Raw genomic sequence first — 17,665 nt, 5'->3', positions numbered from 1 at the left:
CATGAAAGGAAGAAAAAACTAAGCAGTATGGAAACTAGGCAGTTGTTAGAACTTTGGCTATGATTAACTTGGGAATTGAGAGCATTAAAATGAGTAGTGCTTGCTATTAAAGAATAATAGTAACAGTGCTGTCTTAGACTTAACCTTTCCTAGTCTTTCATGCTGACTTTGATGCATTTGAAGGTAATAGTGAAAGGTCTCTAAGTTTTGGAGAGTGGGTTCTGGTTGCTATAATGTAACTTTAGTCCTCTTTTTTTAATTTTAATTTTTTAATAGTTTTTTGTTTTTGAGAGAGAGAAATATAGAGTACAAGCGGGGAGGGATGGAGAGAGAAACAGACACAGAATCTGAAGCAGGTTCCAAGCTCCAAGCTATCAGCAGAGAGCCAGATGCAGGGCTCAAACTCACAAACTGCGAGATTATGACCTAAACCATAGTTGGATGCTTAACCGACCGAGACTTCAATTTATACCTATTGAAGTGATTTCCTTTATGTCAAGTTCCCATGGGAAATCTTGGAGGAGAAATTGCCTAGTTTGGGGGCTGTGGGATGAGTTTACAATATTAATCAAGTTTACAATATTAATTCTTAACCATTAGAGAATGAGAAAGAACCAATCTAAATTTTTGCAGTCAAACCCACTCCTTAAAAGCAACACTATCTGGGGGTGCCATGGGTGGCTCAGACAGTTAAGTGCCCAACTCTTGATTTTGGCTCAGGTCATGATCTCACTGTTCATGGGGTCAGGTCTGTGTTGGGTTCTGCTCTGACAGCCTGAGCCTGTTTGGAATTCTCTCTCTCTCTGCCGCTCCCCTGCTCTCTCTCTCACTGAAAATAAATAAACTTCAAAAAAAAAAAAAAGCACTATCTCTTTTTTTGAAACAAGGTGAAAACTTAGGTTGTATAATCATGGTAATGGGATATTAGATACTCCATATTAAAGTATACTCTTTGGGGCACCTAGGTGGCTCAGTAGGTTAAGAGGCCGATTTCGGCTCAGGTCATGATCTCAGAGTCCCTGAGTTCGAGACCTGCATCAGGCTCTGTGCTGAGAGCTCAGAGCCTGGAGCCTGCTTCAGATTCTGTGTCCCCCTCTTTCTCTGACTCTCTCCCGATCATGCGCTCTCTCTCTCTCAAAAATAAACATTAACTTTTTTAAATAAAATAAAATGGAAATAAGGTATACTCCTGAAGAAGATTTTCTGTATGTGAGCCAGCCCCACATCATCAGAAGACTGATTTGTCCCAGCCAGAAAACAATGTGGTTAAAGCTGCTAAGTGAAGGAGTTGCCAAGCCTTAAATAGATTGACTTTTCTGCATGATATAGAGCATTGGATGGGCTGAAAATATTAAAAAATAGTCTGGTTGATCCATGGGTTTCTGCCACATAACAAAAAATGGAATGTATGACCAAAGCCTGTGTAATGGCATACAGCAATTCTCTCCCTTCCTTCCTCTGGATTCCTTGCTCCCTCTCTCTTTACATTTCCATCACTTTAGTCCTCATTATTCCCACTTCATGAGCATGCCTCTGGAGAATTAACTATCCTTCAATTGATGATAAATGCAGTAAATTAAATTTCCCTGCCCAATTCATGAACATGGAATTCAACCTTAGTCCCTCCAACTCTGTCTCTCAAATTTGACACATGGGGAATAATACAAGAATAAATTGCTATGTTATTTATCCTGAAAATTATTCCACGACATTTCCATTAATTTCCATTAATTAGATCACATCTTAGATTTCATGTTTTTGTTTCCCTTCTGTCTGATACTTGAATATCCAGCTTTACTTTGAAATCTCTAGTCTTCCCTTGATCCTTTCTATGGCTTCTGAAATTTGCTACAGTTAGTGTCTATGCTTATAATCAGAGCTAACTGAAACAAAAATTTTATCAATTTTTTTTTCAAAACGAAACTTTCACTTAATGGCATAGAATACAAATGATGTACTATCATCAGGTTATCTGATTATTTACAGTTGAGCGTCTGATTTCGACTCAGGTGATGACCTCACAGTTCATGGGTTTGAGCCCCACATCAGGCTCTGTGCTGCCCCTCCCCCACTGGTGGTCTGTGTTTCTCTCTCTCAAAAAAATGAATAAACATTAAAAAATTATTTATAGTTACTCATTCTATGTAATGTAATATATTCTGTTTTATTAAAATATCAATTTGGCAAATTTTGAATGAAATTCTATTCCTTACACTCATTTTTTTGGTCCTTTTCTACAAGCATATATTACATCATTAGGAAAGTTAAATGAAATAGATTCTTTTTTTTTTTTTTTTTATAAATTTTTTTTTTCAACGTTTTTTTTTTATTTATTTTTGGGACAGAGAGAGACAGAGCATGAATGGGGGAGGGGCAGAGAGAGAGGGAGACACAGAATCGGAAACAGGCTCCAGGCTCCGAGCCATCAGCCCAGAGCCTGACGCGGGGCTCGAACTCACGGACCGCGAGATCGTGACCTGGCTGAAGTCGGACGCTTAACCGACTGCGCCACCCAGGCGCCCCTGAAATAGATTCTTAATACAGGTTAATTCATTCAATATTTACACTTCAAGAAAAGTTTTAAAATTAATTCTTAAATAGTAGTGTGTTAAAATTATGTATCATCATTTTAGTGGTACAAAGGAGATATGTAGTATAGTTTTGGAATTAGAAAGCTCTGGGTTTGACTAATAACTAAACCATTCACCTACTGTATAACATTAGTCATTGAAATTAGAGTGTCAGATTTTTCAACTACTAAAATAGGTAATTATAAGATTTACCCTTGCAGGAGTACCATATGAATCTTGTGAAAATTTAATGAAATTATGTATTTAAAGCATTTACCTTAATGCCTAAGCAATTATGAGTGGATACTATATGTTGACTACTTTTATTATACAGACAGGGCATTCCCCTTTATATCTCCATGTCATATGGACATTGTGCTTGATATTGACTTTATTTACAATAAAATATCTATGGAAAATGCAAGTACCATGTAGGTGAAGCTACAAAATGAAACTTAATAGAAAATTACTGACCAGTTTAACTGCTTCATGATCACTTACTTTATATCTCTGAATATTTGGAATTAATTATAGATCTTCTTAGTGTTTCTCACTTTTTATTAACCCTATGTTACAGCCTGGAAATATGTGATATGGTTAAGTGAACTCTTGTTGCCAGCTTTTCCTCTTGCTCCAGGGAAAGTGTTACTATTAGGAGTAGTCATTAGTGACTTCAGGTATGGGTATGGTGAAATCTTGATTATGAAAACCCTGTGACCCCTAACATTAGTCACTTGATTGCCAGAAGAGATTCTATATTCATAAATGATGACTCTTTCTAAAAACAAACAGACAACCAAAAATGTTAGTTTCTGTTTAGAGCAGAAAGTTGGTTTTGTTCTTACTTTGATTTATTTTTGCTGTTTTTTTTTTAATATTTATATCCATAGGAAAAAAAGACAAGTTTCTCATTAATGCACTACACAGTAATTCAAGCTGATTTAGAGGTTTACTGCCACATATCTTAAATATAATCATAACAAAAGTGCTAACCTTTTCAAGGAATATAGTTTTTATTTTTAAATAAGTTGTGTTTTAGCACAAATATTTGCATTTCTTTGTTTTTAACTGATGACTCATATAACATAAATTTATGAAACTTAATTCATTTTGCTTACTTTTTAGCAGTACTTCTCAAACACATAAAAAGTAAGATGTTTCAAAATAAATTTTGTATGTTTGAGATGTCAGCTTACTGTTTTCTTTGATAGCATTTCTACTTAATATAATAGTGCCTTATTATCTTCATTCTACAAACAGCAAATGTAAGCAAAAGGATTAAGTAATTTTCTAAAGGCAAAAAAGGGGGTCAATGTCAGCAATCGGATTAGAGCTAAGTATGCTTTGATTCCCAGGACTGACTTAAGATGATTAAAAATGGCTCTTTCAGCCTGACTTCAATAATTAGTTGCAAGTTAGGTCTTCCAACTGAAAACTTAAAACCTGGTGTTTTGCTTATTTTAAGAAATACTAAAATTCACTAAATATTTAGTAAACCAAATGGGAAATTTGAAAGATAAGTTAATATTTTATCTGTTTAGATGTTTTATGTCTATATTCTCCTTTACTCTTATTTCCATTTATTTATCAACAAAACTTTTCTCCATCATCAAAACATAGCTTGAATTATCTCACTTCACTCTTCTTCATGATACCATCTTCACCAAAGCATCACTTCACATGTATCACTTACATATCTGAACTTACCACCACGTTTTGACCCATTTAACAACTAGAATGACTTTTCAAAAATTGTATAAGGACGTACCATTTCGGGCCTTGAAACACTCTAGTATTTCTCAGTGCAATTTCAACACTTTCACTTCAGGATTTTTGTACTTGTTCCCTCCTTAAACTGGGCTTCTTCAAAGCCAATGATTAATCCAAAGCCAACCTGAAAAATGCCATCTATTTAGAAACTTTCAACAACCATGCAATACCATTAGCATGCTCACTCACTTCCATCACATGTCTCTGCTTCATTTTCCTTATAATGTTTATCACTATTTGAAATAACTTATATGTTTATTTCCTTGTTAATTCCTATTCCCTCCACTCATACTGTAGAACCAGAAAACAAACCACAGCTTTCTTCTCCACCCCTGTATGTCTCCAGTATATAGATGAGTATCTGAGAGACGTAAATATCCAAATACATATTTTAGATTTAAGTAATTGATTAATCTGAGAAACACTAGGAAAATACATATGTTGTCTGGCAGATTATCTTCTACTATGAGTACTAATCTCACTTTCATTTATATTATACCACCTTTGATTGCCTCTTTTAAAAAATTTGATGTTCCATTAAAAACTAAGGAGAAAAAAAATTGACAGCACAGGAAAAATAAATTGGCATATAGATCTAAGCTTATTTTTGAAACAAAACATCAAATCTGATAATGAGGCATGTTTAAATAATGAGAAAATAACTTATCTTCTACAACAGTGCTATGGTAAACACATTTATAGTCTAAATGCTACGTTTAAATTCAACACATAGAAAAGAAACTTTATTCTTTTTGATAGCTCAGTAATATTCCATTGTATATGTATATCACAACTCTTTTATCCATTCATCACTCATATGTGGAATTGAAGAAACAAAACATATGAACATGTGGGAAGCAGGGAGAAGATAAGAAAGGGAAACAAACCATAATAGACTGAATAATAGAGAACAAACTGAGGGGTGATGGAGGGAGGTAAATGGGAGATGGGCTAGAAGGGTGATGGATATCAAGGAGGGCACTTGTTTGGATGAGCACTGGCTGTTGTACGTACGTGATGAATCACTGAATTCTACTCCTGAAACCAACATTGCACTGTACGTTAACTAGCTAAAATTTAAGTTAAAAAGAAAAGAAAAGAAACTTTTAAAAAGTGTAAAGAAAGCCAGACTTCATATGTATTTGGAAAGACTGAGTGATATGACATCAGAATTTTCTAATGTCAAGGCCACGGTCACAAAAGATGATTCAGTCACACCGTGGAAATCATTTATTTGTCTTTTGTAATTATGTGTAAGTGATAGGTATTAGATGCAAACTACATTAAAAATTATTTCCATGGTTAACCAAGATGACCTTTGAGTTTTTCTGCCCCTGTCACTGTATTAGTCAACCTTGATTCTGGAACACGTAGTAAAAGGCAATTACCAACTAACTCATTCTGCCTTTGATCCAAGTATACAAAGGGGAGAATTGTTTAAATTATATAATATAGCATATGCTAACCTCAATGCACCATGGGAAATTGACCTCATTTGGCCTGAGGATTTCATCTTTATTTAATTTTACATTAAAAAAAAAACTTAAACAGATGTATTTATTTTTTGAGATACCACAAAGGAAGCCAATGCCAGGTAGAGCAAAAGAAATGCAAATAATATCAATGTATTCATGTTTTCAAATCATTTTTTTCAAAATTTGAGCATAGAAAATAGTGTACCAAATTTTACAGTACTATTCAATTTCTTTAAACCTCACCAAGCCTAATGCATGCTTATAATAGATGGTTCCTCCTGTATCTCAGCCCCTTCTAAATTCTCTCTTCTAGAAATTATTTTCCATAGAAAAATAAAACTCTCTTGAGTTTCAAGAGTTTCTAGATATGTTCTTTGAAAGAACATAGAATGTCTCTTTATGACTCTGCCTTCTAGAAGAAACCCATGAAAATTTGCTATGCATTAGTTCACATTTGAGCACTTCTTAATTCTTATTCTTGTCTTAATGCAAAAAAAAAAAAACATTGAAGTTATATATTAAGGGAAATGCAGATAAGTTGATAATTGTCACTAAGGATTTCTTCACTTAGAACACAGTCAGTGAATCCAGTGGTCATTCATTTAAACCTCCATATGAATTAAGGGGGGGGGGGCTGCTTTATATTTTTTAGTCAATTCCACCAAATCAACATTCATTGAGCACTTCACTATGTGCATTAGAGTATCAAACAATAACAACAAAAAGATAAGATGTATCTTTTGCATTCATGGAACTCATCCAGAAGGAAAATATCATTTTCTAAAAAGTGATGTTATAAACAAATAATAATTGGAGTATTCAAATTCAAGTAATAGATTCAGGGGCGCCTGGGTGGCTCAGTTGGTTAAGCAGCCGACTTTGGCTCAGGTCATGATCTCGCGGTCCGTGAGTTTGAGCCCCGCGTCGGGCTCTGTGCTGACAGCTCAGAGCCTGGAACCTGTTTCAGATTCTGTGTCTCCCTCTCTCTGACCCTCCCCTGTTCATGCTCTGTCTCTCCCTGTCTCAAAAATAAATAAAAACGGTAAAAAAATCAAATTCAACTAATAGATTCAGAGGGGCTTTAGATAAGACAAAAATGAAGGACAACTCATATAAAAGAAGTGAAAATCTTTCCAAGTCAAGATAAAAGCTGATGGAAAATGCTTAGATGTACAGAACAACCAAGCATCCAAACACAGTTTAGCATATATAACACAACAATGGGAATAATTGTAGCTCAGATAGTACAAACTAACCAAGTTTTGTAGACTGCAAAATAATATGCCTCATGGTTTATTTAGCAAATTAGCATTAATAGATTTAAATTATTATATAACTTGCAAAATGAATGTTATATACTCTTTAAAAACAGTTATTGTGTCGCAATTTTCTTCTTGTCTAATTGTAAACACCTTTCCATTCTTCTGTAGTTTCCATTATTATACAATTTATAGAGTAAACTTGTCAGATTCTATCAAAAGAAAAAATCTATTTTCTTTGGCGAGAGGCAGATTGTACTGCATTTATATACCAATTTCAGAAGAATTGACATCACCATAATATTAAATCTTCTAACTTCTGTACATGGCATATCCTTCCATTCATTTATTTGAGTCTGTATTAATTTCTCTTATCAATGCTTTCTAAATTTTAATATGAAAATCTTGATACCTTGCACATATTTTCTTAAGTTTTCCCTAATGTATTTTATATTTTTTTACACTGATATAAAATGAATTTTTGAGGGGCGCCTGGGTGGCTCAGTCGGTTGAGCATCCGACTTCGGCTCAGGTCATGATCTCACAGCTTGTGAGTTCGAGCCCCACGTTGGGCTCTGTGCTGACAGGTTAGAGCCTGGAGCCTGCTTCGGGTTCTGTGTCTCCCTCTCTCTTTGCCCTTAACCCACTTGCATTCTATCACTGTCTCTCTCAAAAATAAATAAAAATTTTAAAAAATTTATAAAATTAATTTTTGAGATAGTATTTCACTTTTCTTTAGTACACAAAAACACACTTGATTTTTGTATCCTTGTTAAAGTAGTTTTTCTGTATCCTTGTTAAAGTAGTTATTAATGCTAGGAGATTATTTTTATACCTTCCTTAGTATTTTCCACATAAGCAATAATATCATAAAATACAGACAGTTGCACAACTTTCTAAATTATGTGTAGGTTTTTATAGTCTTGTTATAATGGCTAGTACCTACATTACAGTATTGGATAAAATAAATGAAGATCAAAGTCCTTGTCTTGTGCCTTATGTTAGAAGGAACCTGATTTACTTTTCACCATTGAGTATAATGCCAGAGGAGCCCATTGATAAACATGGATTTGCCTCAGCAGAAACATAAAAATAAGTAAATAATAAAGATATACAGAGTTCAAAATAATTCATATAAATATAGTATATAGCCCTAATTGTGTAATGTAACTGATACCATTAAAATGCTTATTTCAAGTACCCACATTAAAGTACAGAAATATAAAACATATACAAAATGTTCCAATGTAACTATCTGCAAATAATGGTATCTGTGCTATTATTATTCATTTTTATTTTATAGTCTGTATCCCCATGTTTTACTACAAGAGTCAAGTAAAATTATATTATTTATATATAGTTACAAAATACATTTTTTAATGCTTATCTGAAAATATTTCCTCTATGCTGCCTGTTTTCCATTCTTCCCTGGGAAGATCCAAAGATGTTTTTCATATTTTCTAAAGTATCTACATTTGAAACATTTGATGGTATTCCTCCTCATTTGAGAGCACTTCTTGTTTCCAAACAAAATTGTTCATCTTTGGAGCAGAGATAGTTAAACTCCATCTCAGAGTTTGACAGGTGTCATGAGAGTCTATGAATCTCCTAAGAAAAAACTACAAAATCATGTGTTGCAGATGGATGCAAATTATCATTTTTTTAGTTGATGCCCATTGCTTCAATAAGATTCTTAAGGGTATTTTTATAGGTTTCTGTATATGTATGTTCATGCCCATATATGTAGGTACAGAAAGAAAACTCATTTTTTTAATGTAGCCTACTCTGTACTCAACATGCACTTATTAAATTAAATGCTTGTTTAAGACTCATTCCTCACCGTCTATGTGATTCTCATACTTACTTGTTTAGAAAATAATTTAAAGAAAAGAATCAGATAGCACATTTTCTACAAAAACTTCTTTGACTTCCTGAACTAGAACATTTTCATTTTCTTAATTAGAATTAAATGTCTTGGGGAACCTGGGTAGCTCAGTCAGTTAAGTGTTTGGCTCTCAATCTCTGCTAAGATTTATGATCTCAAAGTTACTGGAATTGAGCTCCACAGTTTGTGGAATTGAGCTCTGTGCTGACAGAGAGATTCTCTCTCTCCCTGTCTCTCAGCCCCGTTGCTGCTAGTGCTCTCCCTCTCTTTGTTCCCCTTCCCGGCTAGCACTCTCCCTCTCTCTCTTAAAATGAATAAATAAACTTAAAAAAATTAGAATTAAATGTCTTTTACTTATCTGTAGTCATCAGACAAAAAAATCAAATAAATAAAGATCTACACTACAAAAAGTAATAAAACTTCTTTCATCAATATTTTAATGTTTAATTATTTTGAGAGAGAGAGACAGAGAGAGAGAGAGAGAGAGAGAGAGAGAGAGAATGAGTAGGGGAGGGGCAGAGAAAGGGAGAAAGAATCCCAAGCAGGTTCCATGCTCTGCAAGGAGCCTGAAGTGGGGCTTGATCACATAACTGTGAAGTCATAACCTGTGCCAAAATCAAGAGTACATCACTTAACCAACTGAATTACCCAGGTGCCTCTCATCAACATCTTTAGAACAAAGTAAACATTCAGTATTACAACAATGGAAACTGTTGCTTCAAGCTTTGGTCATATCACATGATGGTGAAGCAAATCCTATCAAGAAATATAAACCTTATCTGATAAAATTATCGTAATCCCCCTTTTCTAGTAAAAATCAAAACTCATATTCTATATTTTAAAATCAGGAAGTTGAGGGAGTAAGAATATATTTATATCAATTAAATAAATACTGGAGTAAAGAATGTACGGTTAAGAAGAAATAGAAGTGAATTATATGCTCTTACTTCTAGATAAAACTCCAGAGAATATTTGTTTTATTGCTTTTAAAAATAGTTGCATTAGCATATTTTATTATATTTTTGATAAAGTCAGAATAGTACAATTTAATTTTCTTAATACAGATTTAAGCATAATCTCAAAGAAAGAAAAATATATTCGCTAATTAAAAAATTTCCATGGGGCACCTGGGTGGCTCAGTCAGTTTAGCGGCTGACTTTGGCTCAGTCATGATCTCACAGTTAGTGAGTTCAAGCCCCCCTTTAGGCTCTGTGCTGACAGCTCAGAGCCTGGAGCCTGTTTCAGATTCTGTGTCTCCCTCTGTCTCTGCTACTTTCCAACTTGCACTCTGTCTCTCTCTCTCTCTCTCTCTCTCTCTCTCTCTCTAAAAAATAAATAAACACTAAAAAAAATTAAAAAAAAGAATTTCCTTTTCCCTTTACCATCTGAAGAAAATAACTTATTAGTTGTGAAAATATAAAAGAATATCATAAGAATTTAAAAATTTCATAAGACTACCTCAGTTCAAATTTGAAAGCGTATCTTAAATTATTTTGTTCACTTATATTCACAATTAAATAGAATTTTATGTAGGAGAAGCCATTGCTACTTTCTACATCATGCAAAAATATTCATTCTGTAAGGCTCAACATAATGGATTGACCTCTATGATGAACTTCTGAAGAGTATAAAACATCCAGAGAAATACCTTATCATGTCAAAACATAACTACTTTAGAAAAATTTTACAAATTCTCAGAATAGCATAAAAGCTTATACACATACATATTTGTCAGAGAATCCAGTGACAGAACAAATCAATTATGTTAATTGATCTATGTTAATCAGAATCATTTTATTTACTGAAGCATAGGGAACCAACATTGTCTTCCCATAATCTTACATTCATTTTGATCCACTCCATTGTAACATTGAAAAGTTGGCCTTGCACAGAGTTTTGATAGAGCCAAACTGTTTGCTTTACCAGATAAAGGAATGTGAAATTAACAATCTTGTCATCAAGCCACTGTGTTATAGATTTCCTTGACCTGAAATTACATGATAAATGCTTCCATGACTTTTAATTCTGACATGAGGACAAACTAGACAGACATTTCACTTTATGCGTGCAGAAACATTATTATGATTATACAGAAACTTCATTTATAGACACACAAAATAATAGGAAGATTTTACTTAAAATCATAGCTTTGTTTGTAGGAATATAAGAGAAACTTTCAGATGTCAGGAATAACCAGAAAGCACTGGACTAAAAAAAAATATATTTAAAACACATATTACTGATAATTTTATAGCATCTAGAAGGCATAAAGAAGAAGAAAAGCAAACACCAGTTTGTTTAAAAAATGGACAAATTAGTTAAGGACAGATTATTCAAGGGTAATAATCATGGGTGGCCAACACATTAAATAAAATACCTAACCTCATAAATAATCAAGAACATACAAATTTTAACAAAATGAGATACCATTTTATGTTCACCAGACTTTAAAATATATAATTCTAGTTTAAATCTCTAATTGTGAGGGTTAGAAAAAAAAATGAGAACTCTCAACAGTATGATGATTTGCTTACAGTTGGAAATGCTCAGTGAAATTGGAATTTTTCTTACTACTAATAAAATGAAACATACTATAAAATAGAAAATTTGTGATCATACATTTAAATTCCACAGAATTTTGAAGATTAATTTGCTCTAGCATCCACCTAAGCAAATCTAAAAAGTTAATTCTGGACAAAAGAAATGACAAGACACATAAAATATAATCAGAATGATATTCTTTATGTAAGAGTCAAAAGTAGGCAAAATTGTTTATAATTTAGGGTTATACATATGTCTGGTAACATAAGAAGTAAGTGAAAATATCTAAAATTTAGTAATATTAATGTGGAAGAGGGTACTGGTTATAATATAGGAAGGATAAAAAAAACAAAAACAAAAACCAAAAAAACGATAAAACAACTCTTCCAGGGCTCCTGGGTGGCTCAGTTGGTTGAGCATCTGACTCTTGATTTTTGTCTCAGGTCATGATCCCAGGCTTATGGGATAGAGCCCCATGTAAGCTCCTCACTGTTCATGTAAGCTTGCTTAAGATTCTCTCTCTCTTCCTTCTTTCTCTCTGCCCTTCCCCTGCTGAGTGCTCTCTCTCTCTCTCAAATAAAAATTAAAAAAAAAAAAAAAAAAAAAGGAAACTTCCAAGTTGTTAATGTTCTGTATCGTGACTGGGACATACATTATTATACTTTAATTTTTTTTCCTTTTTCTTTTTTTATATTTTATTTTTCATCATAAATGTACTCTTTAATCCCCATCCCCTATTTCTCCCATCCTCCTGCCCACCTCCTCTCTGGTAACCATCAATTTGTTCTCTATAGTTATGAGTCTTTTGGGACACCATGATGGCTCAGTCAGTTAAGCATCCGACTTCAGCTCAGGTCATGATCTCCACCGTTAATGTGTTTGAGCTCTGCATTGGATGCTGTGCTCACAGCTCAGAGCCTAAAGTCTCCTTTGGATTCTGTATGTCCCTCTCTCTCTGCTTGCACTCTTTGTCACTCTCTCAAAAATAAAAAATAAACATTAAAAAATTTTAAGAGTCTTTTTCTTCATTTGTGTATCTCTCTTTTTTTTTTCTTTGCTTGAGTTTTTTTCAGAGTTGTCTATTATAATTAATACTGTAATAACATAAGGGTTCATGTATCCCTTTGAATTAGTGTTTTTGTATTTTGGGGTAGATACCCAGTAGTGTGATTTGTGGATCGTAGGGTAGTTCTAAATTTATTTTTTGAGGAACCTCCATGCTGTTTTCCACAATGGCAGCACCAATTTGTATTCTCAACAATAGAGCAAAAGTGTTCTTTTTTTCCTCCACATTCTTGCCAACACTTGTTTCTTTGTTTTTTATTTTAGCCTTTTGACAGGTGTGAGGTGATAGCTCACTGTAGTTTTGATTTGCACTTGCCTGATCATGAGTGATGTTGAGCATCTTTCTATGTGTCTGTTGACCATCTGTATGTCTTCTTTGGAAAAGTGTCTGTTCATGTGTTCTCATTTTTAATTGGATTACTATTATTATTATTTTCAGTGTTGAGTTAGTTGTATCAGTTCTTTATATATTTTGGTTACTAACCCATTATCGGGTATGTCATTTGCAAATACCTTCTCCCATACAGTAGGTTGCCTTCTAGTTTTGCTGATTGTTTCCTTTGCTGTGCAGAAACTTTTTATGTAGTCCCAATAGTTGATTTTTGTTTTTATTTCCCTGTCTCAGAAGAAATACCTAGAAAAATATTGCTACAGCCAGTGTCAGAGAAATTACTGCCTGTGTTCTCTTCAAGAATTTTTATGGTTTCAGGTCTCACATTTAGGTCTTTAATCCATTTAGAGTTTATTTTTACATATGGTGAAAGAAACTGGTCCAGTTTCATTCATTTGCCTGTGGTTATCCCATTCTCCCAGCACTATTTGTTGAAGATACTTCTGTTTCTCCCTTTGTATATTCATTCCAACTTTGTCAGAGATAATTAACCATATAAATAACCATAACCATATAATAAGCCATGGATTTATTTCTAGGTTTTATGCTCTGGTCCATTGATCTACATATCTATTTTTATGCCAGTGCCATACCATTTTAAACTACTACCACTTTGGAATATAACTTGAAGTCTGGAATTGTGATACCTCCACTTTTGTTTTTTTTTTTTTCAGGATTGCTTTAGCTATTCGGGGCACCTGGGTGGCTCAGTCGGTTGAGCGTTCAACTTCAGCTCGGGTCATGACCTCACAGTTTGTGAGTTCGAGCCCTGTGTCAGGCTCTGTGCTGACAGCTCAGAGCCTGGAACCTGCTTCGGATTCTGTGTCTCCCTCTCTCTCTTCCCCTAACCCACTCTCATTCCGTCTCTGTCTCTCTTAAAATGTAAATAAACATTTAAAAAAATTAAAAAAAAAAAGATTGCTTTGGCTATTCAAAGTCTTTTGTAGTTCTATACAAATTTTAGGATTGTTTGTTCTATCAACAAAATTCTGTGGATATTTTGATAGGGATGGCACTAAATGTGTAGATTGCTTTGAGTAATATAGACATTTTAACAATATTTGCTCATCCAATCCATGAGCATGGAACGTCTATTTCTTTGTGTTGTCTTGAATTTCTTTCATCATAGTTTTATAGTTTTCAGAGTATGAGTCTTTCACCTCTTTGGTTAAGTTTATTCCTAGATATTTTGTTGTTTTTGGTGTGATTGTAAATAGGATTGTTTTCTTAATTTCATTTTATGCTGTTTCATTACTAGTGTATAGGAATACAACAGATTTCTGTACATTGATTTTGCATCCTACGACTTTAATGAATTCATCAGTTCTAGTAATTTTTTGGTGGATTCTTTAGGGTTTCCTATATACAGTATGATGCCATCTGCAAATAGTGAGAGTTTTACCCTTCCTTACCAGTTATTTGAATTTTAAAACGACATTTATAGCATCTATTCTTAAAAACAAAATTTTAATGTTTATTGTTGAGATAAAAAGAGAGAGAGAGAGCAGGGGAGGGCAGAGAGAGAGAGGGATACACAGAATTCAAAGAAAACTCCAGGCTCCAAACTGTCTGCACAGAGCCCAACACGGGGCTCAAACCCACAAACCATGAGATCATGACCTGAGCCTAAGTCAGACACTTAACAACTGAGTCACCCAGGTGCCCATATACTATCTATTCTTGTTTATTGTATTTATATATGTTATATATAAACAAATAGAGATTTTAAACCATTTATGTCTAAAATTATCTATGGTGTACCACTCTCTCAAATAATGATGGACCTGGCAATTTTCATATAAATATAAATTTTCATATAAATTTCATATACAAGAAATTAACATTTTGCAATATGCAACTAATGATTCTTGTTCAATAAGTTATCTCTTTAATGGGTCTCTTACATTTTTAACCTCTGGTGAATTATGGAGTGGTAAATTCCTCACTTTTGACCTAACCCAGAATCTTAAATCTATGTCCAATTTCAGAGATGGTGGTGTTAGTATGTAGAAGTTCATTTGCTACATATATCTGAAAACATTATTATTTTTACATCTTTGGTCACCAGAGATCTTTTTCCAAGGTTTATTTAGCATGATACCATGGTGGAGAGTTGCCCAGGGATGAAGTTTCCTGGGAAGATATTACCAAGTTCACAGCTCACATTGTACTATTTATGTAGCTATTTTGTTGTATGCCCATTATATGGTTCTTTTAAAGTCTCTTTTGCTCCACTAGAATGTCAACTGTCAAAGATTTGGCTTTACTTTTTAATCTTCTTTGTATTCCTGGCTCATAAAAGTGGTTGGCAGATTAAATTTGTTTCTGAATGAGGACATGTATTGGATATATACTATTCAAATAATACAATCAGCTTGGAAGAAGTGCATCTATTGACAGTTGGATTCAAACTATATTATATTCCTCATATTATCTAATCTTACACATTACTGACCATTTCCATAAAGATAATATTATTTAACATGGTAAAAAATGTCTAAAGTAAGGTATGGTGTAATAAGAGAAATAAAGATTGCCTTCAATCTTTCTGGATAATAATAATGATTTTTTCTGAGAAAAAGTGAGCTTTTCAATCACCCAGAAAGTATATTTTATAGGATGTTCTGTTTATTTATCCCATTAGCTAAAAGTTTAAGTATATAACTATGAGCTTTTGTCTTATGAATTATCAACCAACCAAAGTAATATTGCCCTATGTTTAGGCTAAGACTTATTTTGCTCTTCATGGGAATATAAAGTAGGAATAATAACATTAATAGAACGATTTTAAAAGTAAAAATTTCAGAAGTACCTAAAGTCTATAAGTACTATAATAAGGTTTTAAGTATAATTAAATGGAAAAATTATCAATGTTGCAAAAATGTAATATCATGCAATTCCATAAATTATAGAAAGTTAAGTTGTCAGTGATAAGTTTGTTCATGCATCAGAAGTATAGTTACTATAAAGGCTGTACCTCATGAAAGTCAGGGATTAAATTACAATTTTTTTAATTTTAAATTTTATTATAAAAACATAAAGGATGTCAATTATGTTTAATACATAATATACATAAATATGAGAATAAATGCATGTTTTAGTGATAAGAAACCAAACCAATATATACTTAATAAAATTTGCAATGTAACATATGCATAGTTAGTATATTTATGTAAAATTTCAGTCAAATAAATACAAATAATTAATACCAAGGTATATCAATAATAAAGATGAAAAGAAAAGAATATAACTCATCACTTTGCCCCTCAGTAAGATGTAGATTTGTTGTTCTGACTTTGGAATTTATATAATTTTGGTGAGTTAACTTCAATACTATTCCAAAGGAAATGGTTCTTACCTATTAATTATTTTCTTATAACACCAGTTTGTGACCTGATTTAATTTGATGTTTAAATAAAAAAGTACTCTAGAAACTCTAAAGTGTTAAACTATTATCCTTTATATTTATTAAGTCATTTATTCAACCAATGTCATTATGAATATAATAAATACCAGTGGCAAGATTAAGAATTTGTAATGAATGATATTTTTCTTATATAATGGGAAAAAAAGAACCATTTAGTTTCATTGTAATTTTTATTCTATATCACAATGTTTACTACAAACACAAAATTGGATACAAATAGGCAATAGAACAAGCACAGCTTTATAACACAGTTTCATTAATGTGATGCAGAAAGAAATCACATTTTAATTGGTTAAATACCGGGGTGCGAAGTAGAATTAGAAAGTGTTAAAATTATTTTTCAATTGTCTTGGATGAGAAATTAAAGTTGTATAATAAAACCAGATATACAGTTACCTTTTTAAAAATTCATATATTAGACAAATGAGAACTGATAATAGGACTAATTAAAATATAATTAAGATTTATATAATTAAGATTAAGATTTCTCAATGGAGAAAAATACAAGTACTTTAAAATAATCAAAATGCCTGGAGCACCTGGTTGGCTCAGTCAGTTAAGCATCTGACTTTTTTTTTAATTTTTAAAAACTATATATTTTTAATTTACATCCAAATTAGTTAGCATATAGTGCAAAAATGATTTCAGGAGTAGATTCCTGAATGCCCCTTACCCATTTAGCCCATCCCGCCTCCCAAAACCCATCCAGTAACCCTCTGTTGGTTCTCCATATTTAAAAGTCTCTTATGTTTTGTCCCCCTCCCTGTTTTTATATTATTTTTGCTTCCCTTCCCTTATGTTCATCTGTTTTGTATCTTAAACTCCTCATATGAGTGAACTTACTTTTACAAATTTTTTCTTGTGGTTGATTTCAAGTTTCATAGCATTGTGGTCTGAAAATATGCACAGTATGATTTCGATCTTTTTGTACTTACTTAGGGCTGATTTGTGTCCCAGTATATGGTCTACTCTGGAGAACACTCCATGTGCACTGGAGAAGAATGTATATTCTGCTTTAGGGTGAAATGTTCTGAATATATCTGTTAAGTCCGTCCGGTCCAGTGTGTCATTCAAAGCCATTGTTTCCTTGTTGATTTTTTGATTAGATGATCTGTCCATTGCTGTGAGTGGGGCGTTGAATTCTCCTACTATTATGGTATTACTGTCAATGAGTTTCTTTATGTTTGTGATTAATTGATTTATATATTTGGGTGCTGTCACATTTGGCGCATAAATGTTTATAATCGGTAGGTCTTCTTGGTGGATAGACCCCTTGATTATG

The sequence above is a fragment of the Panthera tigris genome, chromosome A1 (genome assembly GCF_018350195.1).
Source record: "Panthera tigris isolate Pti1 chromosome A1, P.tigris_Pti1_mat1.1, whole genome shotgun sequence".
NCBI classification, from domain to species: Eukaryota; Metazoa; Chordata; class Mammalia; order Carnivora; family Felidae; genus Panthera; species Panthera tigris.
The sequence above is the reverse complement of the archived record's forward strand: the minus strand, read 5'-3'. Positions refer to the sequence as shown.